The 27,348-nt window shown below is 48.8% G+C and overlaps 1 protein-coding gene across 1 annotated transcript in view; it reads right to left on the reverse strand.

The window, feature by feature from the left end:
- The window catches only part of MRTFB (myocardin related transcription factor B), a 261,518-nt gene extending 234,719 nt beyond the window's left edge, over positions 1-26,799 (reverse strand). The window contains exon 1 of the mRNA XM_059154981.1: positions 26,778-26,799. The gene's annotated coding sequence lies outside the window, so the exon portion shown is untranslated. The remainder of the gene's footprint in view (positions 1-26,777) is intronic.
- Positions 26,800-27,348: the final 549 nt, after the last annotated feature.

Genomic DNA, 27,348 nt, shown 5'->3' on the forward strand with positions numbered 1-27,348 from the left:
TCAGAAACGTTGCAGGATACAAGATCAATATACAAAAAGAAACTGTGTCTCTTTTACATATTGACGATGAGCAAATCAAGAATGAAGTTAAGAAAACAAAGGCATTACCATCACATCGAAAAGAAGAAATACTGAGGAGTAAATCAAACCAAAGAAACACAAGACTTTTGAACTGAAAACTACAAAATACTGTTGCAAAAAATTACAGAAGACCCGAGTAAATGACCTAAGCTGAAATCAAGAGCCAGACATGTAACTGACTAAGCCACCCAGGTGCCCTGTAGCTCTTTTTAATTGAAGTACCGTTGATGCACAATGTAGTGATTTGACACTGAACTTCATGCTGTGTCACCTCAAGTGCGGTTACCATCGGTCACCATTCAACATGGTTACAGTACCACTGGCCACATTCTCCACACTGTACCTTCCAGCCCTACGACTTCTTCATTCCATCCTCTGCCTTCTCCCTTTGCTCACTTCCCTTCACTCATTTTCCCATCCATCCGCTCCCTCCCGTCTGGTAACCATAGGTCTGTTCTATTTGTGTATGTGTTTGCCTCTTGTTCGTTGGTGTTATTTGGGTTTTTTAGATTCCACATATAAGTGAAGTCATATGGTATTTGTCTTTCTCTGACTTATCTCACTTGGCATAACGCTGTCTAGGTCCATCCATGTTGTCATAAATGGCAAGACCTCGGTCTTCATTACGGCTGAGTAACAGTCCACTGTATATGTGTACCACATGTTCTTTATCTCAAAAGGCTGATTGTCCTGGACTCCCCCTCCTTCTTGGGATGATGTGAGATGATGAAATGTCTACGAGACGGGAAGAGGTGAGGCAAGTGACATGAGCGTGGTGACGTAGCTAGCGTTAGGCCACCACTAACCTTCTGATGATACTTCAAAAGGAGGATCACCTGGTTTGGGTCTTCCATTGGCCATGGTCACTGAAACTGTGGGAGGCAGAGCTGCAGGCAAGAGGGACTACTGTATATCCACACAACGGAATCTTATTGGTCAATAAGGAAACAATAATACAAACTAGGAAAGACTAGATGCACAAACTTTACCTGGTTTCTGATTTCCCCACCTGCTACTAGCAAGACTCTCATCCGAGCTCCCCTCCCATTCCCTGGAAGAATCTTGCTGGGAGATTCTTCTAGGTCCTTTTCGGTTCTTCACACCTTTGCAAGGACATGTGATTCGCCAGCAATCAAAACTCACTGAGTACAATTGCTTTTAAGAGCCCATACTTTGGGCGCCTGGGTGGCTCAGTTGGTTAAGTGTCTGCCTTCAGCTCAGGTCATGATCTCAGGGTCCTGGGATCAAGACCTGCATCAGACTCCCTGCTCAGTGAGCAGTCTGCGTTTCCCTCTCTCTCTCTCCTTCTGTGCTCTCCCCTTCTCTCAAATAAATAAAATAGAAACTTGGTAAAAAAAAAAAAAGAAAGAAAGAAAGAAAGAAAAAAGAAAAAGCCCACACTCTCTGAAATGCCTGCTTGGCTCAGTCTGTTGAGCATTTGATTCTTGATTTCAGCCCAGGTCATGATCTCAAGGTCATGGGATGGAGCCCCACATCAGGCTCCTCACTCAATGGGAAGCCTGCGTATGTCCTTCTCCCCTACTCTCTCTCTCTATAATGAATAAATAAGCCCCTTTAAAAAAAAAAAAAAAAGCCCCCGCTTTCTTCCTGTCTTCCTCACTATTTTAAAAAGACCTGTGAAGAAGAGCTTCCATCACGACTCTTGAAATCAAGGAAACGTATAAATAAGTTATACATTGAATAATTTAGACTGTCACTCTCCACAGGTCATTTCTGTATTCTCAGTTATCGTTCCTCAGTTCCTGGAGGCTGGGGCAGCCCTGGGACCAGAAGGAAGAGACGAGAAGGAAGGTGCGGATATCTGTTCGTAATCTTCCCCAGACAGCTGAGTGGGCTCGCTCAGCCCATCTTGGAGACCGGAAGCTTGGACGCCTTGGCCCAGGGCTCTTGGCAGGTAAAATCCAAGTGCACCCCAGCACTCCCTGCCAATGGCAGCCCAGCACCTGGGGGAGAGCCAGGCAGACAGATGGCATCTGGGCCTGTGCTGGTAGCTGCCCAGGGTGGGTGGGAAGTCTGGCTTCACGTGGGAGCTGCTGGGGGGTCGCTCCTGTGGAGGAAATTCCAGTCACTGAACAGAACCTGGGAAGTGCATTCTTGGAGCTCTGGGCTGGAAGATTCTGCCTCCAAATGTCTGTTCCCTGCACAGAGCTCTGCCAGTTGGCTCTCTCTCCGCCCCTTCTGGGACTTGGGTTGGTTTGTTTTAGGGGGGCCGCAAACAGGTCTCCACACATCCCAAGTCTGTGGCTGATGGAAAGGAAGCAGAGAGGCTGGACCCCGGGGAGGGGCCCCATGGGCTGTGTTGTGGCCAGCCCAATGGAGAGCCTGGGGACGGCACCCCCAAAAGGTCCAAGTGGGTCAGCACATAGCTTCTACTCCACATCCAAACGACCTGCAGTTACCCCACTGTGAGTCCCAGGGGTCACAACCCTGCCTGGAAAGGTTCATTTCAGCTTCTCCCATGGTCCCTTGCGATCAGTTATGGCCACATCTGTCCAGCGACTGACCCTTAGTAACCTGTGGTCTCTGTGGCCCAGGGTGGGCGAGGATGGAATGGGACGGTTGGCTTTGGGAACTAAGAGAAAAGTGACGGTCGGTTCTCTCCACGCCCCATCATTTCCCTGGGGTCCAGCTGGCCCACTCCACCACCCACTCAAATAAGGGGCCTCCAGAAATCAGTCCCGGGGCTGCCATCAAGCGCTTCAGCTTCTCTGAAGGGCCTCTGGGAGTCGCAGCTTGTGGCCCACAGCCACTGCCCTCCTCCTCTTCAGCCTGTTGCCAAAGCCATTCATCCCAGCCTCGAACGGGACCACGTCACGTCATAGGCCTGTTCTGAAAACCCTATCTGGCTCCCCGTCAAGGACTGGAGGCCCACAGATGGGCCTTTGCTTGGCCTACATTGGGTTTTTTAAACATTTCGAAATTTTGCACGAGAGTAGCCTTTTCCAACTTCTCTTGAGACACGGAGCTCTAGTCCTGCGTAAGCAGACTTGGTTGGAGCAAAGCGCTACCCCACCCCACCCCAGCTGCAACTCAGGGAGCAGCTACTCCCCATGGCCACACAGCCTGGCTCCGTTCTTCCCCACGAGACCCGCCCGGTACCTGCCTGCGTCTGAGTTTCCGGCTCTAGTCTCCAGACGAGGGCATGCAGCTGGGCTTGGGGGCACGAGACGACTTGACCCCAGTCTGCTTTTCCACCCTTGTTCCTGCCCACTCCTCCATTCCCCCCCTCCCTCCCCTGCTACCTCTCAGCACACTGGCCACACCAGGCTCTCTGCTCACCAAACAAGCCAGGGACCCACGTGAGTCCGCACCCTGTGCAGTTCCCAGTGTTTGCATTTCTGTGTCCTCCTTCGGCAGATGTGAGGAGCACCTACAGTGCATGGGGGTGGGGTGTGGCCTGGGTGCTGAGGACGGAAGTACCAGACCCAGTGTGTTAGTCTGTCTTCTCCACTGAAACATAACCAAAGGGATAGACGTTGGATAGACACACAGATAGATAGATAGTAATTATAAGGAATTGGCTCCTGTGATTACAGAGGCTGAGAAGTTCAAGATCTGCAGCAGGTAAGCTGGAAAGTCAGGAGTGCCTGACTTGGTGGTGTAGGTTCAAGTCTGAGACCAAAGGCCTAACGATGTCCCAGCTCCAAGACCACCCCGCAGAGAGAAAGCATCCCTTCTTACTCAGCCTTTTGTTCTACTGGGTCTTCAACGGGGTGGATGAGGCCCACCTACTTCGGGGAGGGGATCTGCTTGACTCAGTCTACCCATCTGCACGTTCAGTCCTCCACGAACACCCTCACAGACTCCCAGACACAATGTTTAACCAAACGACGCCAGCAGCCCGTGGCCCAGCCAGGCTGACCCCTCAGACGAGAACCGACGTTCTGTCCCTGTTTTGCTGAAGCGAGGTATTCGGAGAGGCAGGAAAAGATTTCCAAAACGAAGTGGTTAAGTGCTGGAGGGATTCTCACTTAGCCTTCAAGCTTCGCCTCGAATAGTACCTCCTACAACTCTTTTCGGATCTCCCCCACACAATCAGTGACTTGCTCTTGGGAGAGATTCTCTCTTCTTTTCAACGCGAAACGTTCTAAGCCTTCAAAAAGGTACAGAGATAATGTGGCAAAGTCCCATATCCCCGCTCCTGTCCTTAAAAGATAAAGCATCACGGAGACAGCACGGCCTGGGGTGGCCAAATTGTCGGGTCTGGCTCGGCACGGAAAGGTCTGCAGCCTGGGACGCCTCGGTGCGCACCAGCTCACAGGCCGTCCCCGCCTCCCACCCCTGACTACATCCTCGAGATCATTCCCCTCCCGCCCAACTCCCCATCAGAGGAAATGACCGATTGATTGAAATTGGGGCTTACCATGTACGCGTCTTTCTTTATACTTTGAAGCCTTCCCTGACACCTGAGCGGTGTTGTGCGTCTGCGCACAGGTGCCCATGCGCACGCACGCACCCCACGCGCATGCGTGCACGCACCCCAGACTGGGTCCAGGGTATTGGATGGCCTTTCTGCCTGGGGTGGGGGCGTGGCGTGGGGGGGGGGCGGTGACATGAGCCTCGTGTCAGGGGGCAAGGCTTCCTGCATGTTTGAAGGCAGAAGCTAGAAGAGCAATCAGCTGTCTGAAAGCCAGCGCGGGGAGAGGTGGGGGTGAGGGGGTGGGCAGGGGACTCGCGCGGGGAGCCCGAGGAGGAAGCAGAGAGCTCCCAGGAGAGGCAGTTAGGAGAACATCAGAGAGGGGACCCGGGGCTGGAGAAGGCCTTCGGGACCACAGACCGTGCAAGGCATGTTTGGTGAGGTGGCTGCAAATTCCTGCTTCACACTCGGGAGAATGCACAGCCCTCCTAACGTTAGGGGCACAGGGCGAGGGGAAGGGGTGCCCCAGCCCCGAGGTTCCTACTAGTGCTTCCCACAATGCTCCAGCGGCTTGTGCCTGCACCCCGCTAGCTCCCAGGGGCCTCCTGGCTCATGGTAAGTGCTCAGTGTTATTTGTGGAGGAAGAAAAAAAAGGAAGGGAGGAAGGAAAGAGGGAAGGAGGCAAAGAAAAAAGGGAGGAAGGGGAGAAGGAGGGAGCTTGGGGTTGGGGGTGGGGGGGGACCTGGAGAGGCTCCTGGGGGTCTCTTAGGCCAGGACCAAAGGGCCTGATCTGCAGAGCTGGATGGGAGGCGCTGTGTGGTCCCGCGAGCTGGACCTGCACTCAGGGACTGTGGGGCAGAGCACTGTGAGCGTGGGCAGGAGGGGGCGGAGGGTGGAGAGAGGCAGACAGCGAGCAGAGGGAAGTGGAGGGGCAGAGGCGTGCTGCTTAGCAACCAGAGGAGAAGATTTAGGGAAGTGACAGGACCATTTCTCCCAGTGCTTCAAAGGGAGGATTTTTTTTTTTTTTTCTAATTTTTTTTTCCCCCTAAAGAACTGCCTGCCGCCTACACGGCCTCAGAAGGCTGGCTAGGACGGGGGGGGGGGGGGGGGGGGGGCGGGGCAGAAGTCAGGGCCATTGCTGAGGAAGGCTGGCCAGACCTCCCACCCCCACCCCGTGACTCTCAAGAACTCCAAGGGGTCCTTTCTCCAGGCCCCTGAAAGGAAGGAAGGGAGCCTCACAGGCAAGCCGTGTGGACACAACCCCACCCTCCTCTCAGGAAGGTGTTGGGGCTTCTCCCTTCCTCTTCTTTCCCCCAGGACCCTGCCAGCAGCCCCAGTCCTGCTCCTTCCTCCCCATGGAGGATTCTCAGTTGCCTTTCTTTCTTAATTTGATTTTCTCTGGCTCTGAATCGAGATCAAAAGAAGAAATTCTTTCCAGCCTTTTAGGAATAATTCCCAGAATCTCCCACTGGAAATGCATACATAATTACCATAATTATTTTTTTAAAAATCTTTCTGGTGCTCGTCTCCATTTCTTTTCCATCTCTGCAGCAGGCTTGGGGAGACGAGGGGCGAGGGAAGCTTCTAGAGTATCTTTGTTGTTGCAGGTTCAACTGTAGTCACCATACTCTTGCAGGCAAAGTGTGGGACCTACTCCCCTGCCCTGCAGCATACGACAGAATTCTAGATGGTCCAGGCAGGAAACCCAAGTAGGACTTCGCTAGGGTTCAACATCACAGAATCACCTGGTGGGAAGTTATTCCCTTTCTAATTTGTTTTAATTGTCTTCATTTCAGCAAATCTCAAGTCGGTGCTAGGCAGGTCTTTAATACTCTCTGATGCATGCTAACTTTCCTTTTAAGAGTGGCAAGCCCCAGCAGTCCTCAGCCTTAGAGCACGCAAGAGTGACTGCTGCAATTTTATACCAGTGCTGTTTTGCATTATGACTAGTTCTCCGTGTGCCATGAGGCTGGAGGGGAGTGCTCTGTATTTGTGTTGATGGCTGGTCCTTTTCAGAGGAAAGATGAGTAACTAGTAACTAATAATCAGAGCGGAACAGGGATACACTCCCTAATGCTGAACGCTTTTGGAAAGTTCCCCAGTTTGTCAGCGCCTCAGTCCCCAGTCCAAGATGCCGGCTTTCCCCCTGGCAGGCTGCAGGTCAAGCGCGGGGAAGGATCCTGTTTAAGGTCAGCTGGTTGAGTTGGTCAGCGGTTGGCACCAAGGAACTTCGGGTGGGAATTTTCAAAAAAAAATTTTTTTTTTTTTGGAGCTTCGCACCCATTCCTAGCCCGCTCTGTTCCCTGGGATTCCAGAAGCCAATTCATCAAGGTCTACTTTGGGGCACAAGGTCAGAGAATGTGGGTGGCTGCTAAGGACACCTATTCTTTGGCTGCCATACCTGATTTCCCCTCTGTCTACCACCAGTCCGTCCTCTCGGATGCAGGATTTGAGGGGGAGAGACCTGCCTGTGCCTTTAGGGCTGGTGTGCCATCTGAGCCTGGCTTCCCCTGGGCTTCCCATTCCTCCGGCCACCACAACGGATGGGTTCAGGGAAGGGAAGGGAGTTGCTGGGAATACTGGGGGCTGGCTCTTTCCCCCTGGCCTTGATCCTGAGCCAGAGACTTGGGAGCTCCTGTAGCCCTTTCTTCCACCACGAGGAGGGAGCCAACCACGAGGGAAGGGGCTGAGAAATGGAGAGAGGGAAACCCGATCCTGATGGTATCATTTCCATCCCTGGATCCAGCTGTGCCTGAAGCTAGCCTCTACCACCTTTTAGAGTCCCCATGGAGCCAACACATTCTCGTTTCATGTAATCCAGTTAGGATCAGTGCTTTGGTGACTTTCAACCACCAAGAATCTTAACCGATAAAATGGCTCGGTGGAAATCCCTGGCCTTGGAGACAGAAAGCACACGGAGGGCTTCTTTCATGTGCAGAGGTGAGAGGCGTTTTGTCACCGGATGCAAACTCTGGCACAGAGAAAGCTATCGGAGCTCCCAGTTCCAGAGAACCAGCTAGTAGGCCCAGGCTGGTTTAACCCTTGTAATAGTCCTACATGACTGCCTACTTTTATCACCATTTTATAGACAAGAAGACGGAGGTCTAGGGGGTCTCGGTGAACCTTCGCGACAGAATCAAGCCTTGTCCCTCAGTACCGTGTTGTCCCAGCCACGCCTCTACAGCAAACAAGGAGATTGTCCAGCGGAACCTACCAAGCTCCGGGCAGGTGTGATTGGGAAGGGACCAAAGGGTGAGGCTCTCAAGTGACAAGGACTGATATTTACAGAACAGGTGGTATAAATGCCCCATCCACCCCCAACCTTGGCAGTCACAGGGTGCCCAGCCTACAAAGCCTGCACACCGACCTGCAGAAAGGGCATCGAACTCTCTTTACCCGCGGGCAAACATAAAGGCGGAAAAGGCCCTGAGTATAGATCACAGCTCATGCATTCCCATCGGCCCGCAGCTCTGCACCCATCAATCCTTTCACTTTCTGAGCCCTACTGATTTTGCATCTGGAAAACGGAGACACCCCAGCTCCTTGGCCCCAGCGACCCCAAGCGTCAGATGGGGACAAAGATGCAAAAGGTTATTTGTGCCATCAGGAGCAGGGCTGAGGATGGAGGGAATCCCTTGCCTTCCTGGAGGTGGATGCACAGGCCGGAAAGGGTGTTAACCCGCACTTCCTCCTCCCCACGCGGAGGCACAGAGACAGGCCCAGCGTGACCTGAGAGGAACCTTTTCTGTCCCCAAAGCGAGGAGAGATAAGAACTGTGAAGGAGAGAAGCGAGCTCGGCTACAGGCGCTTGGGGGTTTATTTTTACCCTGTTATCTCTATCCTGAAATGTCAAGCGTGGAGCTGCCTTTCCCCAGCCCCCCAGCCTCCCCAGCCATTCAGCGTGGCAACGCAGCCTGGAAACAGGCCCCATTCTCCTTCTCTGGTTCCTCTGCCTTTCCAAGAGAGTCACAGTGCTATGGAGACGGGAGGCATGGAAACCCTGAAATAGACAAGTGGGAGGTGAGACCTTTTATTTGGGTTCTGGAACAGGCTCACTTCCTTCTAGAGGACCCGGGGTGCAGAGGAGGCCCTTGGCACTGCTGGGTACCTATTCTAAGGTTTGCATCAAATTGGTTCTTTATGTTGCAAGACTCAGAAATCCCTACTTAAATGGGGTTATGCAACAAAGAATTTTAAATTGGCTGAGGCCACTGAAAGGCCTAGGCAAAGGTTAGGCTTTAGGTCAAGTTTGATCAAGGGGTTTGGTGCTGTCCCAAAGATTCAGTTCCCTCCATCTCTCAACCCCATCTTCTGTGGTGTTGGCTTCATCCTCGGGCACCATCCTGTGCCTCAGGCACTGACAATCTCTAGCAGTTCCAGAATCGTCCCCCATGGTCACAAATGGCTGCAGCAGGGGATCTAGACCTCACCTCCTCATACTGGTAGCTTCCAAGGAAGAAAGAGGAAAATTCTTTTGGCCAAAAGTTACCAAGAAGTGTTTTCTTGTGTTTTATGGGCTTTGACTGGGTTATATGGCCATTCCTGAGCCAATCACTTTGGTATAGGGGCCAGAAGATGGAAAAAAAAAAAAAAAAAAAAAAAAGCATTGGTTAGATTAAGCAAACCAGATTCCCAAGAACAGGAAAGCAATGGTTTCTTGAAGATTCTGAGCACTGTACCCAAAAGGGTACAGTCAGAAGACTTTCTTGTGTTGTATTCACTTTGCTTGATCCTTCGCTAGCCAGGAAAGCTCCCAAGGTTAGACGTGCCTGTTCTTATCCAGAAACGGGTCAACAGGTTAACCTGGGATTCTGAGTTCTAAGAATCCTGGGCCTGTTAGTCCCAAAATTTCACCACTACCCTCCAAGGTAGGTGGGTAGGCACTGGCTGATGTGGCTTCTGTTTACCTGCCAAAGGCTTCCTCTGCCTTCAAAATAAAATTTACACACTACGTCCTGGATTCCCTATCACTCACCCCCGACCACACGCTTAGCCATACCTGCTTCTGGTCATTGCTCAGACAAGCCAATCACCCTTGGGCTACACAGCCTCTCCCCTTGCTCTTTGTCTAGGATCTTGAATTCCTTTAAATTTTTTCACAGTTGGCTTTATCTCATCATTCAGGACCCTGCTTCAATGTCACAACTTCTTGTAAGCCTTCTCTGACCAGCCTAGTGTGTAAAACCACCCACAAGCACCCTATTTCTTGATGGTTTGAGTATCTTTCTCCCTGGGATAGACCACGAGCTCCACGGAGCAAGGACCATGTTTGTCCTATTGATGTGCGGACCTCGCAGTTCCTGGTTATGTGACTGGCACAGTGCAGGTACTAGATAAAAATTGGTTGGGTCAGCAAAGGAGAATTCTTTTCTGAATAGCCTTATAAACTTCTGCAGAGCAAGGTAACATCTTCTGTTTGTCCCAGCTTTAACTAGGTGCCTACCAAAACACTGGGCACAAAACACGAAAGACACAATGTGATAAATGGTATTTTTTTTTTTTTTTCAAACAAAGAAAGGAGCTCCAAGTTGCACCCAAATTAGTACAGAAAAAGACCTGGGATGCGCCAATGCTTCTTTGAGGGACTGGTTTTCCTAAGCTGATGCGCATGAACGTTTAAGGGTGGGAAGCTCTAGCGAGGCAAGCGGGGCCGTCTGTCTACCCGGGTCTCTGACTCGGGTGGCAAGATCACCGTGCACGAGTAAAAGCACAAAAACAACATGGGATGACACTGTTTACTCCCTTCCCCAATGTCCCATAAGAAGAAGAACATCTCACCTCGTCCACAGCTGCCCCGTAAGTCAACGTCAGAAGCTCAGTATGCTGATGACTCAGAAGAACCCACATGCTCTTGAGGGACACAGACATTCTCGGGGCCACTGCGACCTACCAGTCTGTCACAGTTCTCAGGACAGTCAGGTGAGTGTGGAGGGCTCAGCGCAGCTAATGGAAACTCAAAAGCACGCCTACAGATGGACCTCAGTTGTCTCTGTGCTCAGCAGATGACATGTCACCCAGGAACTTAAATATTCTGTCGTTGCTGATTCTCTGTCCACCCAACCAGATCCATCCCTCTCTTGCGCTATCACATGACATACTGAACCTTGCCCTACAGGACTCCCCAATGTTTGTTAACACTATATTTAGGTGATTACTGGAGTAACGTCCCTCTTCCCCACCGGACTCCAAACTTCTCAAAGGTAGGGATGATTTCATTCGCTCACCACTGTATCCAGGGGTGTCTGGCACCAACCCCGTGCCTAACGTGTACAGTGAGCCTTAGAAATATTTTTTGAATGGAAGATGGGTAAGTGAATGGAGCGCAGGGTCTGCTGGGAAAGCACGTCCCAGCCAGCCCGACCTCTTGGCTGGAAGACAGCAAAGAGGTTGAATCTTTCAAAGGAAATCAGACCTTGTCACAGTATGACCACCTTGTCCTCTCCATCAAGGTGTCTCCTGTGCCTAGAACACCATCTGTCACAGAGCAGAGAGTCAGCAGATGCTGCGAGAATTAAGAAATGAATGGAAACCGTTCTTCTCTTTATCACAGAAGATGGCTAACTTCTCCAGGATAAATTCTGGGAAAGGGAGAATGGGCGCGGGAAGTTATAGTATAAAAATATACAGACCGAACCCAGTGGTTTCCTTCAGGTCATTCCCTTCAGACTCAGTGGGTCTGCTTTTAGGCATCACTATACCAGGAGGTCAGCATGGGAGAAACTTGGAGCACCAGTTAACCAAGTTTGCTCTGTTAGACTCATAGGCACCATATTCTGGGGTTAGATACTTAAGGTTTAAGTGAGCTATGGCTCCTGGTCCTCATCACACATTCTGGAAAAAACAAAAACAAAGAAACACCAGGAAGGGTACTGTACCTTGAGAGGCAAGTCCCAGTCTCTGCTACCGGGTCAGGAGGGTGCTGGAAGGAAGGGGACTTTTCTTCTCCATTGCCACATCCTCCTTTCTGAGGGACAGCTGTGTCCTAACGGGTCGTTTTGCATCTGACGTTTAACCAATCAAGGGGTCAAGACATTTGGTCTTTGTCCCTCCTTTGGAGGTAACAGACACACCCAAAATCTCGGTCTTCAAGATCAACCCAAAATCGAACACCAAAAAAAACTCCCCCACACCCCTCAGGAAAAACCTCCATAAAACCAAATCTCCAGACCTGCCTGGGTCTCGAGCCCACCCCAGCCCAGCAAACAAAAGCGGCTCACCTTGGAACTACAGAATCCCTTCTAGAACCAGAAGGAAAGGAAAAGGGATTTACGGGTCGCCTCAGAGCTGTAGGCTCTGGCTTGTCCCCAGGATGAGTTCATTATTTATTCTTAGAGACTGGACTCAAATTAAACAAACAGTGCCTATAAATAGAGCGGGATACACTCAGCTCAGTGTCACTGAAAGGTCCTTTTCACAGGGACAGATGCGCTAAATGGGTGTCTCTCGGGTTACCCTGCTGGTACTACGTGAAGAAGGGTTGTCCTTTTTCAAGTGTGGTCCAGGAGGTGGCAGCGGGCGGGGACAGGGAAGCAGGTGAACTGGACATTGGGAGTTGGCCCGATTCGGTCTCCTTTTTTTTTTTTTTTTTTTTTAAACTAAATTCTCACTCACGTTATAACTGAGAGAGGGAGCTGTCAAGGAATGACATCACTCTGCAAATACCCTTGGTTGGGCCATTTGGCAGTTCCCTCCGGAAATGGGTCCTGGTTTCGGCCGTATTTGATAGACTATTCTGGTCTTTTAGATTAGACTGCAAACTCCCTAAGGGAAGGGACTGAAAGGTAGAATTTCCTTTCGGCTGCTCCCATGGGCCCAAACATAGGGATGGCTAGGGTTTCCACGGCAGATGCTGAGCCACGAATTTAAAAGCAGTCGCCCTTCCCGTGGGGAGCAAGGTGGCCTGTGGTCCAAGCCTGCCATGACTTTGCTCTGACTCCCACCGGCTACTGGGTTTTGAGAGGCTCTGTGATGACATCGCTGTGACAGACAAGTTGGGGTGGAAAGACCTGGAATAAGTGGGAACAAATACTGAGGGCTGCTGCAGCAACAGAGTCTAGTCACTGGCGGGGCAAGCGCTATCGCCAAATCAGCCCTTGGCTACCTCATCCCAGGCACGGGTCGAAGCAGTGGGTAAAAGCTTCATCTTTCTAAAAACCCTACGAGGTAAGGACCATGCCTCTCTCTGGAGGCACCGAGAGACTATGACCTTGCTCGGGGTCACAGAGCTGGTGGTTGAACTCAAGAGAAGCCTCCTGGATCACAGGGTCCCCAGCCGGGAACGCCCCATCAGCACGGGGTCCAGGTCAGCCCCGGGACCTGGCTGGGGGTGAAATCAGCCCTGAGGAAGACCAGTTCCTGGGTCCAGCTGCCCCCGTAGCTGAGCTGTACCTCCCCTGGAGCTTTGCACTTTCAGGACCCAGGACGTCCCCTCTCAGTTTAAGCCGCTCGAGGTCGATTTCCTATCCCTTGCTGCCGCGACAGATTCCCAGCGGAGCCTGGCTGGCCCAGAGTAAAGCGGGATTTGGCCACGCTGACAGCCCAGCCCCACCTATAAGCAAGAGTTTATCCTGCACTCCCTTCTCTCGCCCTGTTGGAATCTTCCAGAAACACGTACCAGCCTGCTCCCAGGCACTCGCACAATGGCTTCATTCTCTGTTTACTGAGATCCCAAGCACTTGCTGAAGCTCCCTCCATGTACCCAGCAGAACAACCTACTGCTTGGCCCGGTGGGCACCGTATGGAACAAACGCCTATGCAGCGCTTACCTTATATTTACAAGGTGTTCATTCACATTCACGGAACACACATTCTCAGCTCCCTGCGGGGGTTCAAAGCCAAGACGACCACATCAGCGTGTATCTGGGCTCTTTCTAAGTGTCAGGCGTGCTGCTTAGTGCCAGCGATTAAAGCCGTGGCATTCTCCTAAAAAATCCCACCGGGCAAGTATAAGTAAGATTCCCCCACGTCACGTGTAACAGGGTGCTAAACTGGGAGATTCTGGCAAGATGCTGAGTTTCGAACAGAAATTGCAAAGCGGAGTGACCCAATGAAGATGTAGATTTTCCCAGCAAAGACTCTACACCTAGTTTCAAATTCTAATCCCTCATTCACAAATCCCTAAGCCACAAAGAGGATGTAAAAGACTCAATAGGTATTAAGGGAGGATTTTACCAATTTTTTTTCTTTTTTTCCAAATACCATGCTGTCATCTCCCGCCGGAGACACACACACATGCGCGCGCGCCCACACACACACACGCACACACATGTACACATGAGCTGAGGTATTTAACGTATGCCTGCATGTCAAGTCTGGTCAGAGCAGCTTCTTGGAGACACTGTGGAGAGTCTGATGAGCCATCCTCGGAGCTGGAGAGATGGAGACCGGGGGAGCTGTTTCTGACTCACTTCTGAGAAGTCCAGAGGGCGGGAGGCGTGGCCAGAAAGTTTGCAAATCCAAGGCTCATTCTGGCAAAGAGTGCGTATGTTTCCCTGCAACCTCACATGGGCAAACTGGCTGCTGGATCCTCTTAGATACGGTCTCACCGGGTGGCCTAGATGGGCCACGAGCCCTCATCAGACAGAGGCTGGGGGCAGAACATCCCGATGCCCAAGGGAGCAAGGGGCCTGGGAACTCTCTGGCACCTACCCATGACCCCATGTGGGACTTGAGCACTCCGAGAGGAAGCAACACCATCTTTTTGTTCTAATTATCAAGTAGATACTCCACCCACCCTTCTCGGCCCTGCATTTCTCTTTTCCAACCGCTCCTGTATGTACCTCGGCGGGAGAGCGTGTCTGTTTCCTTCTTCCCCAAAGCAAGCAGCCCATGATGGTGGTCCCCAGATGGAGAAAGAGGAAGAGAGGCTTAACTTTAAAGTTTGAAGTATTGATTAGTATATTGGATAGGACTTTCCGACTTTGGAAATGGGACTCATCTAATGACTTAGAAATCATAGGATTTTTTTATAAAAATAAGGCGAGAAAAAGAAGGTCATGGTGCCTGCCTGAAGCTTCCATCTTGTGCCAGGACAAGGACACACTGCCCTGAAATCTGAAGGAGATAAGAGGGGACAAAAGTGAAGTTGTCTTAATGACCTCGCTCCATGAGTTGTCCTAGACAGAAGGCCAGACAGCGTTAAGTGACCCGCGCAGAGTCACAGAGCTCATAAAAAGGCAGAACTGTGTTCTTTAACACAGTGCTCTGCTGTTTCTTACCCTCCAGGAAATTACTGTCTCTCCTGCTCCTCACTGGTCTGTTCTTATCTAATTCTTCTCGAATTCCCTTCCTCTGCCTCAGTGTATCATACGTGTCCCCGGGCCAGCGTTGACAGAAGCACAGCCTGGTCAGAGGTGGGTAAGGTTATCTAAGGATGACTTCAGCCAAGAACGCGAATCAAGGACCAGCAAAGCCCCGAACAGCAAATCGGGAGGATTTTCTGTCTCCATCTACCTCGACACTTTGGGGACGACTATGACGCTGTTGGAGTTATTAACAGGACCGCAGAACCTCAGAAAGTTCCAGGCCCCATGCTGAGTGCTTTTCACATGTTTTCTGATTGAATCCTAGCAACCCAGTGGAAAAGATCTTCCTGTATATTATTTCTGTTTTCACAGGAGGAAACTGAGGCTGGGAGCACCCAGCACCAGGTTTCACGGCCAGCCAACAAAACCAGGTTTCCCAACCAGGTCTGAGCCCGGAACCCACACCCCTCACCATCACAGGGCTCTCAGCACATGGGACCTAGAACCCCATGGTGCCCCTCCCTTTGGGGCACCAAGTCTGTAGGGAGTTACCTGCCGCTACACCCTACTCACTACAACGGACCCTCTCTCAGCATTTTTGTTGGTTTCCAGTTGGTTTCCAAGAAGTTTATGTGATTGCATCTAATCACACAGGACTCTGGGGTCTTCAGTTTTTTGAGAGCAAAACATGGTTCTTGCTTGGGGTGGGGGCAGGACAGAAGGATATGATTTGTGGTTACAAAGGTAATGACAGGATATGGGTCTTCTCTACCTTTCGAGATTGGATCACACAGACCCCAGCCTAAGGCAGTAACCAATATCCAGTAGCAGTTGGTGACCATGATACGGATCTCTCTAGACCTGTGACCTATCCTACCATGAGCTCAAGCAAAGCTGGTGCCAAAGTTTGTCCCCTACTCTTCCAATGGGGATGTCTCAGAAAAATCTATCCATAACTAGCAGTATCTCCACAGCATCTACAGCAGTAGCTTGAAGACAGGCTTGGGAGTCGGACTGCCTTGGTTCCATTTATTAGCTATATATCCCCCACCAAGGCCCTTAAGCTTGCAGCTTTTAGTTTGATAAAACGCTAATGGTAATGTGTTCCTCTTAGTATTTGTGAAAAGTCATTCAGGAGTTCCTAGTAGCCTGGGGCCCTGGGTGTCTTCGATGAGCATCACTCTTTCTATCCATCACTGGACACGTAGCATGAGTGAGAAATAAACCTTTGTTGTTCGAAGCCAATGAGATTTGGGGCTTGTCTCTTAACCACAGCTTCTCCTACCCATAACCTGACTAATTAGGTGTTTGTGGGAGGGAGGATAAGATCTAAGAAGCACAATGCACAACTTCTGCTCTGTACCCAGGGGAATGTCTGTAATCAAGAAGACAGATGATGGCAAGGGTTCACAAAGACGTGGAGAAACCAGGTCCCTCCTAGACTGCTGGCAGGAATGTGAAATGGCACAGCCACTCTGGAAAACAGTTTGACAGTTTCATAAGAAGTTAAACACAAGTTCTGTTTACGACCCAGCAATTTACTGAAGTATCTGCTGGAAAGAAATGGAAAGATAGATCCACACCCAGACTTGTAGGTTGAATGTTCATGGCAGCGTTATTCACGATAGCTGCAAAGTTGGAGCACTCCAAACGTCCGTTCTTTGGCACAGAGACACATAATGTGCTGTCTGTCCATGCCATGGCACACTACTTAGCAAGAAATGGGACAAAATGCTGATACAGGCTACCACGCAGTCAATCCTCAAAAACATACTCAGTGAAAAAAAAGCCCGATGCAAGATCATAGATTGAATGAATCAGTTTTTCTGAAATGTGCAGAAAAGACAATTTTGTAGAGACAGAAAGCTGTTCCGTGGTTGCCCGGGGCTGAGAGGGAGAGTGGAGATTAACTGCAAACAGGTTTGAGGTAATATTGGGAAGTGAGGGAATGTTCCAGAACCGGATTGTGATGACTGCACTACCCTATACATTTTCTGAAAATCAATGAGTTGTACACTCACAATGGGTCCATCTTATGGTGTATAAATTCTATCCCAATAAAGTAGTTAAAAAAAACACTAAGCATGTTATCTGGCACATAGGGAGAGCTCAATAGACGTTTGTTATTATTCATTATTTTAGGAGAGAAATTCTAGGACTGAGACTTTGCAGTAACTGATGAGGAGTGAAGATCAAGATCCAGTGACAAAGGGAGTTTGGGGGATGCCTGGGTGGCTCAGTGGGTTGAGGCCTCTGCCTTTGGCTCAGGTCATGCATCAGCCTCCCTGATCAGTGGGGAGCCTGCTGCTCCCTCTGCCTGCTGCTCCCCCTGTTTGTTCTCTCTCTCACACAAATAAATAAAATCTTAAAAAAAAAAGAAGGGGGGTTTGGGAGTTGGGGCCTGGCAGAGACCCCCATTCTTCCAACCCCCGACTTTGCATTTCCTCTCTGTTGACCATCCCCTGCAAAAGCCCAGAGGATACTTACAAGGTCCCGCACCAAGTTCCACTTAGGGACCAGGGATCAGGGGCAGGTGTCCCAGCCCCAGACCACTGCTGTCCTCTGCTGAGTTTCCAGGGAGCCCGGCCACCGTGCCTTACAAGCAGGCGTAACCTGGTCTGGCTGGAAAGTGTGTTTCACGCCCCGCTGTGCCCCCGTCCTCAAAGCTATGCTGACAATAGCAATTCATATTTTCAATCTACCCTCTTCTCAGGCTCCCTTTTGTCTTAATCTTACAGCTCCTTCAAGAGCCAGGAGAAGAGGAGAGAATATTAGGGAAGTTAGGGTTGGGGTCAGAGAAGGCGCTTATCCTAGGATCTAAGAAACACGCCCAGCACATGTAGCTGTCTGTCACGGACGGCCATAGCATTTTCCTGCTGGCTGGCGCAACTCCGAACAATGATCCCCAAGGCCCCAGGATTCCCCAGATAAGACAAACCTCATTCCGAGAGGCCTTGAATCCTCTGGGATAAAGTTTAAAGGGTCACATTACAGTATCAACTGCTGTAGATGAAGCCCGGGCCGTGACTAGAGTCAGTCTGTTCGGGCTGTTACAACGGAGTATCACAGACTGCGGTTTATAAACAATGGGAATTTATTGCTCATGGTTCTGGAGGCTAGAAGTCCAAGGTCAGGGTGCTGGCACAGTTGGTGTCAGGGGAGGGACGCCTTCCTGGTTTATATATGCCCATCTTCTCTGGGTCCTCCCTCTGCAGAAGAGGGGAGAGCTCTCTGGGGTCCCTTTACAAAGGGCACGAATCCCATTCATGAGGGTTCTGTCTTCAGGATCCAAACTCCTCCCAAAAAGTCCCATCTCCACATACCCTCATGGTGGGGATTAGGTTTCAAACTGTGAGTTTTGAGGGGATCAGAACATTCATTCTACAGCAAGTAGAGACCACCTTGGCCTTCTAGTTGGCATTCAGTGGGAAGCACTGGGTAGATAAGGAATCTTATCTACAATCTTATAAGCAATCTTATAGTAGCATCATCTGCCCAGCTGGCTTTTTGGATGCATAGCCAAGTCCCCAGGAGAGAAATGAGTGTTTGATCTTTTCTATTCCAGGCCCTCTCTCCTACCTACAACATGCTCACACTGCTTCCCTCCTCCAGCTACTCCTTGGAGAAAAGAGAAAGCTTTGATGATTTTATGATTCAATAAAAATATTTTGAGAAATCATCAATTAAGGAGGGGCTGATGGTGATATGGACAGAGAAGCAATAGGTGAATTTTTCTGCTAAAAATACCCCAAACCAGGGGTGCCTGGGTGGCTCAGTTGGTTAAGGGTCCGACTTTTCATGATCTCAGGGTTGTGAGACTGAGCCCTGCATCAGGCTCCGCACTAAGTGGATTCCCTCTCTCCCTCTCCGTCTACTCCTCCCCCACTCGTTTGTCCACTTTCTTTCTAAAAAAATCCCCAAACAACAACAAAAAACCCAAAACCCCAAAACTTATTTCCTCCAATGCCGTACTCATTACATGAAATAGAAAATAAAATACAACTGCTTATTTATATTTATAATATAATATTATAATATTACAACATAATATAATATATTTATATTTAAAGGAATTTTATACCATGACTGAGTATGGTTTAATTCCACCAATTACAAATGCAGGGATGGTCTGATACGAGAAAATGTATGGCTTTATCACACAGGGCACAGAAGAAAACCGTGCCAGCTAACAGAATTCAAACTTCTTTCTTTCTGCCATACTCCTGTTAAATTGGAGAGAGGCAGAGGCTAAATATGAAAAATATTAAACCAAGAGATTACAAAATGGATAAATAATTGGTAAAATAATTGGGGGCATTTTTACCCATTTAAGAAAGGTAAGGCAAGAATGCCTAGTTTTCCAATTCAATCCATTCTCTTTTTAAAAAAATATTTTATTTATTTATTTGAGACAGAGCGTGGGGAAGGGGGTGAGGTAGAGGGAAAGGATCTCAGGCCAACTCCATGCTGAGAGCAGAGCCCGACGTGAGGCTTCACCTTATGACCCTGAGATCAAGATCTGAGCTGAAGCCAAGAGTTGGCCACTTAACCAAATGAGCCACCCAGGAGCCCCTCCAACTCAATATGTTCTTAAATTCTAGAAGCTCCAGCCAAAATAGGGCACGCTATGAGCCTGGGCCCAACCTGTCAGTCTATATTTGACTTGCCTGATGTTGAAAAAATTTGAATCTGAATTCATTTTCAACATTGGAGATACTTAACCAAGTATCTTATTTAAAATAAAAATCTTTGGTATACCTTTTTTTTTGTTGTTTTTGATCTGACCATCTGTCAACATGAGGCCGATTCCCCAAACAGCAGAAATTGGCTGGAATTAAGTATGAAACTCCCCCTTCAGACAAGACCTGTGTTCTCCTGTTTGCCAAAGGCCTCATCTGTCCCAATTCGCTCAGTGATGTTACTTGCCTGGGCCCGTGGGCATCTGAGTCCTCCAACCCATGCTGTAAGATAAGAAATCAAGAAAGAGGTAGAAATATTGAAAAGTGGACAGAAGTATCATTATTACTGTTGAATGAAGGGATAACCTTCCTGTACCCTCCAAATGAATCAACTGAAAGACCACGAAAATGAATAACAGTTCTGTGAGCTCACCAGTTATAAAATCCATCAAAAAGAATACGGCAGAATAATGAGGGGTTGGGGGAAGAAAGGGAGGACCGTCACAATTCGCAAGAGCAACAGAGAACTCGGAATTATCTCGGCAAGAAACACGCCAAGGATGTGTAAGACTCAGACTATAAAATTGAACCAAAGAACCAGATAAATGACTTCAACACAAGTAAAACCTGCCACTTCGCTCATATCGTAGGGGTGTCTGTTAACGCCAAAAGAACATAAATATGTGATTCCAATAAAAATCAAAACGTAACATTTGTTGGAAACTTGACCAAAAGAGTCTTAAATGTTCATCTGAAAGAGTAAATGCTTAAGGCTGGCCAGCCAGCCAATAAAAATTTCAAAGAGCATAATAACAGGGAGGCATCTGTCCAAAAAATATCAAAATTTATTACAAAGCGATAATTAAACTCATATGATAGGGAAACGAGCTACATGACAGGAACAGAATTGGAAGCCTAGAAACATACTGAAGTATAAACACAAATACGGCATAAGACAAAGGTACGAAAATACTCTTTAGCAAATGGTGCCGGGCAACCGGCTGGCCGTTTTGAAACGCTTGAGCTGGGTCACAAACCGACATGCGTTTTCAATGGAACAGAGATTTACACATAAAAAACGGGAAACAGAGGTGCCTGGGTGGCTCAGTGGGTTAAGCCTCTGCCTTCGGCTCAGGTCATGATCTCAGGGTCCTGGGATCCAGCCCTGCATCGGGCTCTGTACTCAGCAGGGAGCCTGCTCCCCCTGCTCTCTCTGCTTACTTGTGATCTCTGTCTGTCAAATAAATAAATAAAATCTTTAAAAAAACAAAAAACGGGGGACGCCTGGGTGGCTCAGTTGGTTAAGCGGCTGCCTTTGGCTCCCGGTGTCCTGGGATCGAGTCCCACTTCGGGCTGCTTGCTCAGCAGGGAGCCTGATTCTCCCTCTGCCTCTGCCTATGCTCACTCTCTCTCTCTCTTTGACAAATAAATAAAATAAAAAATCTTAAAAAAAAATACAAAAACAAAAAACGGGAAACAAGAATCCCAGAGGAAAATTTAGGTGGATTTTATGCATTCTCAAATGAAAAAGGAGTTTTGAAAACTCCGAAAGTTTCGACAACATACACAATTTTGAACACCTGAAAGGCAAATGCATGGCAAAGAGACAAAACACACATTTAGAAGGATATTTGCAAGGTTTATGGGACTTGCTAAAACCCTCCCCAGATATAAATTCGCACAGATAAATAAGAGAAAGAACATTTGATGGGTTAAAGGGGAACTGATACCAATAGGCAATTCACAGAGAGAGAGTGAGGAGAGAGGGAGGGAGGCGGAGACCACAGACTCAAGAAGAAGAGTCCAGAAAACATGAAAAACCTGCACCTCACAGTGAATCCCAGAAACTAGGAAACCCAGCCCTTGAACTTGGCGTACTGATGGTAAAAGGGACAATCTCTATTCTTAGCGAGGGTGTGGGAGAGTAGCCTCTCATATTCTGCTAGTGTGCATATAAATGGATAAAACCTTTTTTGGAGAGCAATTCAACTGCATCTACCAAAAAGTGAAAACATCTTCTTACTCTTGGATTAGGAATTCCCACTTACCACAAGTTATCCTGAGAATGTGATCACAGATGTGCGCAAAGCTTCAGATATGTTCGTTTCCTTGTGGCTGCTAATAGGGAGCAATGGGAAATGTAAGGCTGACAGTATGGACTGGGTTTAAAAAAGCCCAAAGCTGGGGCACCCTGGGTGGCTCAGTGGGTTAAAGCCTCTGCCTTCAGCTCAGGTCATGATCTCAGGGTCCTGGGATCGAGCCCTGCATTGGGCTCTCTGCTCAGCGGGGAGCCTGCTTCCTCCTCTTTCTCTCTCTGCCTGCCTCTCTGCCTACTTATGATCTCTGTCTGTCAAATAAATAAATTTTTTTTAAAAGCCCAAAGCTGACTGAGGGTATGAGAGCACTACTAGCCAGCGTCCTTTCCAAGTGTCTGGTGGCTGTGAGGCATGCTGGATGAATCTTCTAGATTTTATCCACACAAGGAGATAGTCTGGACTCTTTGGATCATGGTGTAGAAAAGTGTTTCTTACACTGGAAAAATAGGGTACAATGTTAGGGGGGAAAAAAAACCCAACCACCTTATGAAACGGTATCTATAGGAAGATTCCATTTTATTTATTTTTTATTTTTATTTATTTATTTTTAAAGATTTTATTTATTTATTTGACAGAGAGAGATCACAAGTAGGCAGAGAGGCAGGCAGAGAGAGAAAGAGACAGAGAGGGGGAAGCAGGCTCCCCGCTGAGCAGAGAGCCCGATGCGGGACTTGATCCCAGGACCCTGAGATCCCAGGACCTGAGCCGAAGGCAGCGGCTTAACCCACTGAGCCACCCAGGTGCCCAGGAAGATTCCATTTTAAATGGAATATAATACATATGTAAAGAAAGATAGAAAAAAGTCTAGAGTACTTGTCAAAATGAGAGAAGTCATAACTCTGGCTAGTAAAATGAGACATTGTTTTGCCTACCCTTATTTTTCAATAACTGCACACGATTCTAAGTGTAATTTCTTTCCCCTTCCTTCTTTCCTTCCTTCTTTTGAGAGTATTGGGGAGGGGAAGAGGGCGAGAACATCTTAAACAGGCTCTATGCCCAGCATGGAACCCAACTCAGGGCTCGATCTCACAACCCTGAGATTACAACTTGAGCTAAAATCAAGAGTCAGACACCTAACTGACTGAGTCACCCAGGCTCAGTATAATTTCTTTAGCTCAAGTTCATTGTACTTTTTTTTTTTTTTTTTAAAGGTCATGGTCAACACTGGTAGGAATTACTCCTAGGTCAAGGAAGGTAATGTCTACAAAGTGTCCCTGGCTAAGGTCAGGGTACTGGTGTCAGGATAAACAGGAGAATGAGAGGTGTGTATCAAGAGACTTGCATGTGAAAATGTACAGAAAAATCCCCCAATGATGGGATTACGGTCCTTTTCTTTCCCATGGTCCAAAGTTGGTGAGACTATGTATGTTTGTAACTGGAGGGAAAAATGATACAACTAATAAATATGGTAAGAGCCGATCATGGGTATGAATCCCCCAGGGTTTGGCCCCATCACCCCGATATCTCACCTGCCCCTTGCCACAGGTCACTGTGTCTGGGGTCCCGTTGCTTCCTAGTTTCCCACTCGTATTTTCAACTTCTTCCAGGAGAGAGAGTCTTTGCACTTTTAGTATAAAATATAGATAAATAGCTTTTAGATATTCCAGTAGGAGAAGATTTTATTAAATAATTTCTTTAAAAAAAGTATTGATTATAAAAGGTTAATATATTTTACTCCACTAAGAACTTTTACTTATCAAGAGATACCTTAAAGGAAGTGAAAAGAAGTACAGAGGATCGGTCTGAGAGTATAGGAAGTGCTCCTTTAGTTAGAAGGGTACAAACAGGGCGCGTGGGTGGCTCAGTCAGTTAAGCGTCTGCCTTCGGCTCGGGTCATGATCCCAGGTCCTGGGATGGAGTCCTGCATCGGGCTCCCTGCTTAGTGGGGAGTCTGCTTCTCCCCCTCCCACTCCCCCTGCTTGTGATCTTTCTCACAAGCTCTCTCTCTCTCTCTCAAATAAATAAATAAATAATCTTAAAAAAAAAAAAAAAAAGCACAGAGAGTTGTAGAATAATGAGCAAAAACTGTGGCTATCTCTCAGGAGGTAAGAGACATATTTGGCCAATCACATTCAAAGAAGTCCTCAGCATGACAGGTAACAATGCAAACCAGGACCATAATGAGGTCCTATGCTCTACACAAATCCATCCGCGGACTCGAGACATGTCTGATCATTCCAAGTGTCGGGAGGGTCTGGATCGATCCACACACACGGCTGATGCGAGTGTTGAGCATTATCCCTACTTCAGGGCGCTGTCTGGCATTGTGCCCTAACGTGGGACACACATCTACCATCTAACTCAGCAATGTCACTCCTAAGTGCGTACCCGAGAGAACTGTTTGCACACATAGAAGGCCAGGTACGAGAATATTCGTGAAAGAACCATTTACAAAATCACGGGTCTGTGCACAAACCAAATGGCCAGGAACAAGGATTGGTGGGTAGACTGTGGTATAGTCACTGAAACGGAACATTATAGAGAAGCTGGAACAAATGAATGACAGCAGCCTACGACAACGGGAGGGATATATGACAGGATGACATCTTTCTTATAAAGTCAAGAATGACATATATAGAGACACATATTCTTTTGGGCATACACATCATAAATATAAGAAGCAATAGGGCTACACAAAGCAAGGGAGTACTAAACACACAAATCAGGATGACTGTTCGTTTTGGGTTGAGAGGAGCAGGGTAAGAGGGTTGGGAAGGCGGACCCCCGGGCTTCGATGTAGGTTATAATCTTAGGGTCAAAGTTCTAGCTTTTTTGCAGAGGCTGCTAGCTTCAGGAGTACCTTCTCCATTATTAAAACCAACAAATTAAATCAGAGCAGGTCGTGCATGCATGAGAGGGGAGTGTGTTTCAAAACCAAGATGCTGCTTTCTCCAGCTCTGGGTCCCGGCAGTCCAGTTAAGAAAAACAAAACAAAAAAACACACCACCTTATGTGAAGCCAAATTTAGAATGTGGCGAGAGAAACAAGATTGTTAATTAGAGGAATCATAGAAAGCTTGAATTTGGACGACAGATTGAAGAGGCCATCGGAAGGGACCCAGGACCTAGGTTTGGAGCACCGATGGAAAGGCACACATATAAAAAGGTGTCTCCTAAACCAGCCTAAGGAGTACGTTGAACAGACCGACCTGGAGAACATCTTTCCTTTTATAAAAATTCTCTCCCATTTCAGAGGTACCCTGTGGCACCACTCAGAGTCCCAAGGACTAGTCTGAAGATCCTGAACACCTAGGACATGGGGTCTGTGCTCGAAAGCCTCGGCTCACGTGCTATCTCATTCCTACAAGGCATTAAATGTGACATAATTAAATGTGACACACTCTTACCACTTCCGTAACCTGTGCTCACCACCTCCAGGACTCCGTAATGGATAGCCCAGTGCTCGGAAGCTTTGGTCATTTCCAGGCAATGAATGTTTTTGTTTTGTTTTATTTTTTAATGTAAGTAACTCTTGTCTGTAATTCCATTATTACAAGTACAAAACCTGGCTCCACTTCCCGGACCTCTTAAGACCGGAACGAGTGAATAAACCGTAACTCCGTTCTAGGGGCACAGTTCTACTTTCGGGCCCACGGTAGGCACTTCACGAGCGCATGGTTGTAAACTAGACTTGTTTTTCCAAATAATAACATGGGAGACCCTGGATTCCAAGAGAATCGTGTGTGGAGTGAAACACTGTTCCTACAGGTCGTATTTAAAGAGCAAAGAATGATCTAGAATGGTATGAATGTATTTATGGGGGTATGTCGAAAGAAGAGTTGAAATTTGGTTCCGTATTTGCAGATTAAGGACACATATGACTGTTGTATGTGAGATCAGCCGCTGTGGACATAGATTCAAAGGACACATAGAATCCAGGGCGTCAGAAAAAAGCATCCCCCCCGCCCCCACCACATACCCAACCACCATCCACACGCCTCCACACACTCAAATATTCCATTTCCTACACACTCAGACACGCGCACACATACGCACACTTAGAGACGGTGACTGGCTGGGAGATCAGGGAACCGAGACAAAGCCCTCCTACGTTAAGGACCCTTTCGTTAAAGGGGACAGTCAAATCCCCCCAAGTCTGATGTACAACCTTGAATTTATTCACCGAAAGACAGCAGCGGGAACAGAACACAACATGGAAACATGAAAGAGACAGGTGAGCGGTCAGAAGCACGTATTGGCAAGAAGAGCTTCCCTTCCTGCCCACAGAGCTCATTATCAAGTCCAGAAACACACACATGTCTCTCTTTTCCTAATTGAGGTCGTCGGCGTTTAAATCTGGGCCAGCCCTCCGCTCTTCGTCTTTATGCACTCCACCTGCCCGGCTAACTTGGTTCTCGCTCACTATTTCAAGCACACGCGTGTTCACTCCCCCCTCACTTCACTCGCTCGCTGGCGTCCAAGTGTTAAGTCATTCACGTGCGCGCGATCTGTCGACACCGCCCATCCCTGCCGAGCTCTTGAGACCTGACTTGCATTCGCCCAACTATGAAGCCACCCGGGGCATAAACAGCCCGCTGCGGTCCTGTGGCTGCCGGGGAGGCGGTGAGGGGCGGGGACCTCAAGAGGGTGCTGCTTTGTCCTTTGCTAGCCAACATCTAAACCCCACTCCAGATCTGTTGCCTGCCTATGCCTTTCCCTGTCCCTACTGCCTTCCTTCCGGAGGCATAAATAACCCGCCTCCCAACACACCCTCTGAGAGTTGGGATCAAGGCTCAGCCTTTCAGCGTGAGATGATACCATGTCCTGCTCCCTCCAGGTGCATGCCTTTTGCTTGTTTTTGCACCTAAATGCAGGCAGCAACACAAAGGGGTGGATGGGGAAGTGAGGGGGGTGTCCAGATAGCTTCCTGAGAAATCACAGTAAAAATGGCTTGGCCAGCACCCCCCCGACCCCCTAAGTTCCCCCAAGAAACTGTATTTCTTCTTAAAACTCTTGGAGGGGTAATTCACATACAACCACACATACTTAAAGTGTACACCTTGATGATTATTGGCCTATGTGGATGCTGTGAAAGGCTCACAGCAAGATTGCCAACGCTTCCATCGACTCTAAATGGGTCCCACGTGTCCGGGGCAGTTTTAATCTTCAGTTTGGAAGCCTTTTGTGGTTGGGGGGTGGTGGTGGTGGGATTTGACCTCACCTAGAAGCCCAGGGCTCCCTGTGTGGGGTCACTGATTGTGTTTAAGAAATCAATAGCACTCCCCCCACACACACCTCTTCCGCAAGGAACAAAAATCCCTTCGACCAACAAAAGACTTGCGACTTCCAGTCTGACTCACCCTCAGTCCCGGGGCACATACTCGGGCTCTGATAAGACGCAGTCAATCTGTCCTCCGTTTGTTTATAATGAGTCATGCTGGAAACAGGCAGCTACTTTTCTTCCCTCTCCTGTCATGGTTAGGCAAGAACCAGAGGCAGATACACCCCCATTCAAAGTGCAGTCATCCTTAAAGTGTCCGGCGACTCCCGCGGAGCTCCGTTGGCGACCTGTGACTCAATGGGGACCCCTGCTGGTGGAGGCCGGCAGCGCCCCGGCCCGGAGTGGAAGGGGCCTGCCTTCTTTCCCACACTCCAGGGCCATCTCGGATCTTTGCAACTTACAGGAGATTGGCAAGAGAGATGGGAAGAACAGCTGAGTTTTCTGTGCATCCTGCCTAACAGCCCCCTCCCCCCACCCCCAATTATTAGTGACAGAGCGGGGCGTGAGTCACAGCTTTCAGCCTAGGCCCACACTAGAGCACTTAAACACGTCATTGCTTCAGGGATGAACCTTCTCCCAGCTGCGACCCGCCTCCGGGCTCCGGCTCTGGGCTTCCGCAGGCGTGAGCTGTGAAGCCTCCGCGGGTTCAA

This window comes from Mustela lutreola, chromosome 17 (genome assembly GCF_030435805.1).
Source record: "Mustela lutreola isolate mMusLut2 chromosome 17, mMusLut2.pri, whole genome shotgun sequence".
In the NCBI taxonomy this organism is placed as follows: domain Eukaryota; kingdom Metazoa; phylum Chordata; class Mammalia; order Carnivora; family Mustelidae; genus Mustela; species Mustela lutreola.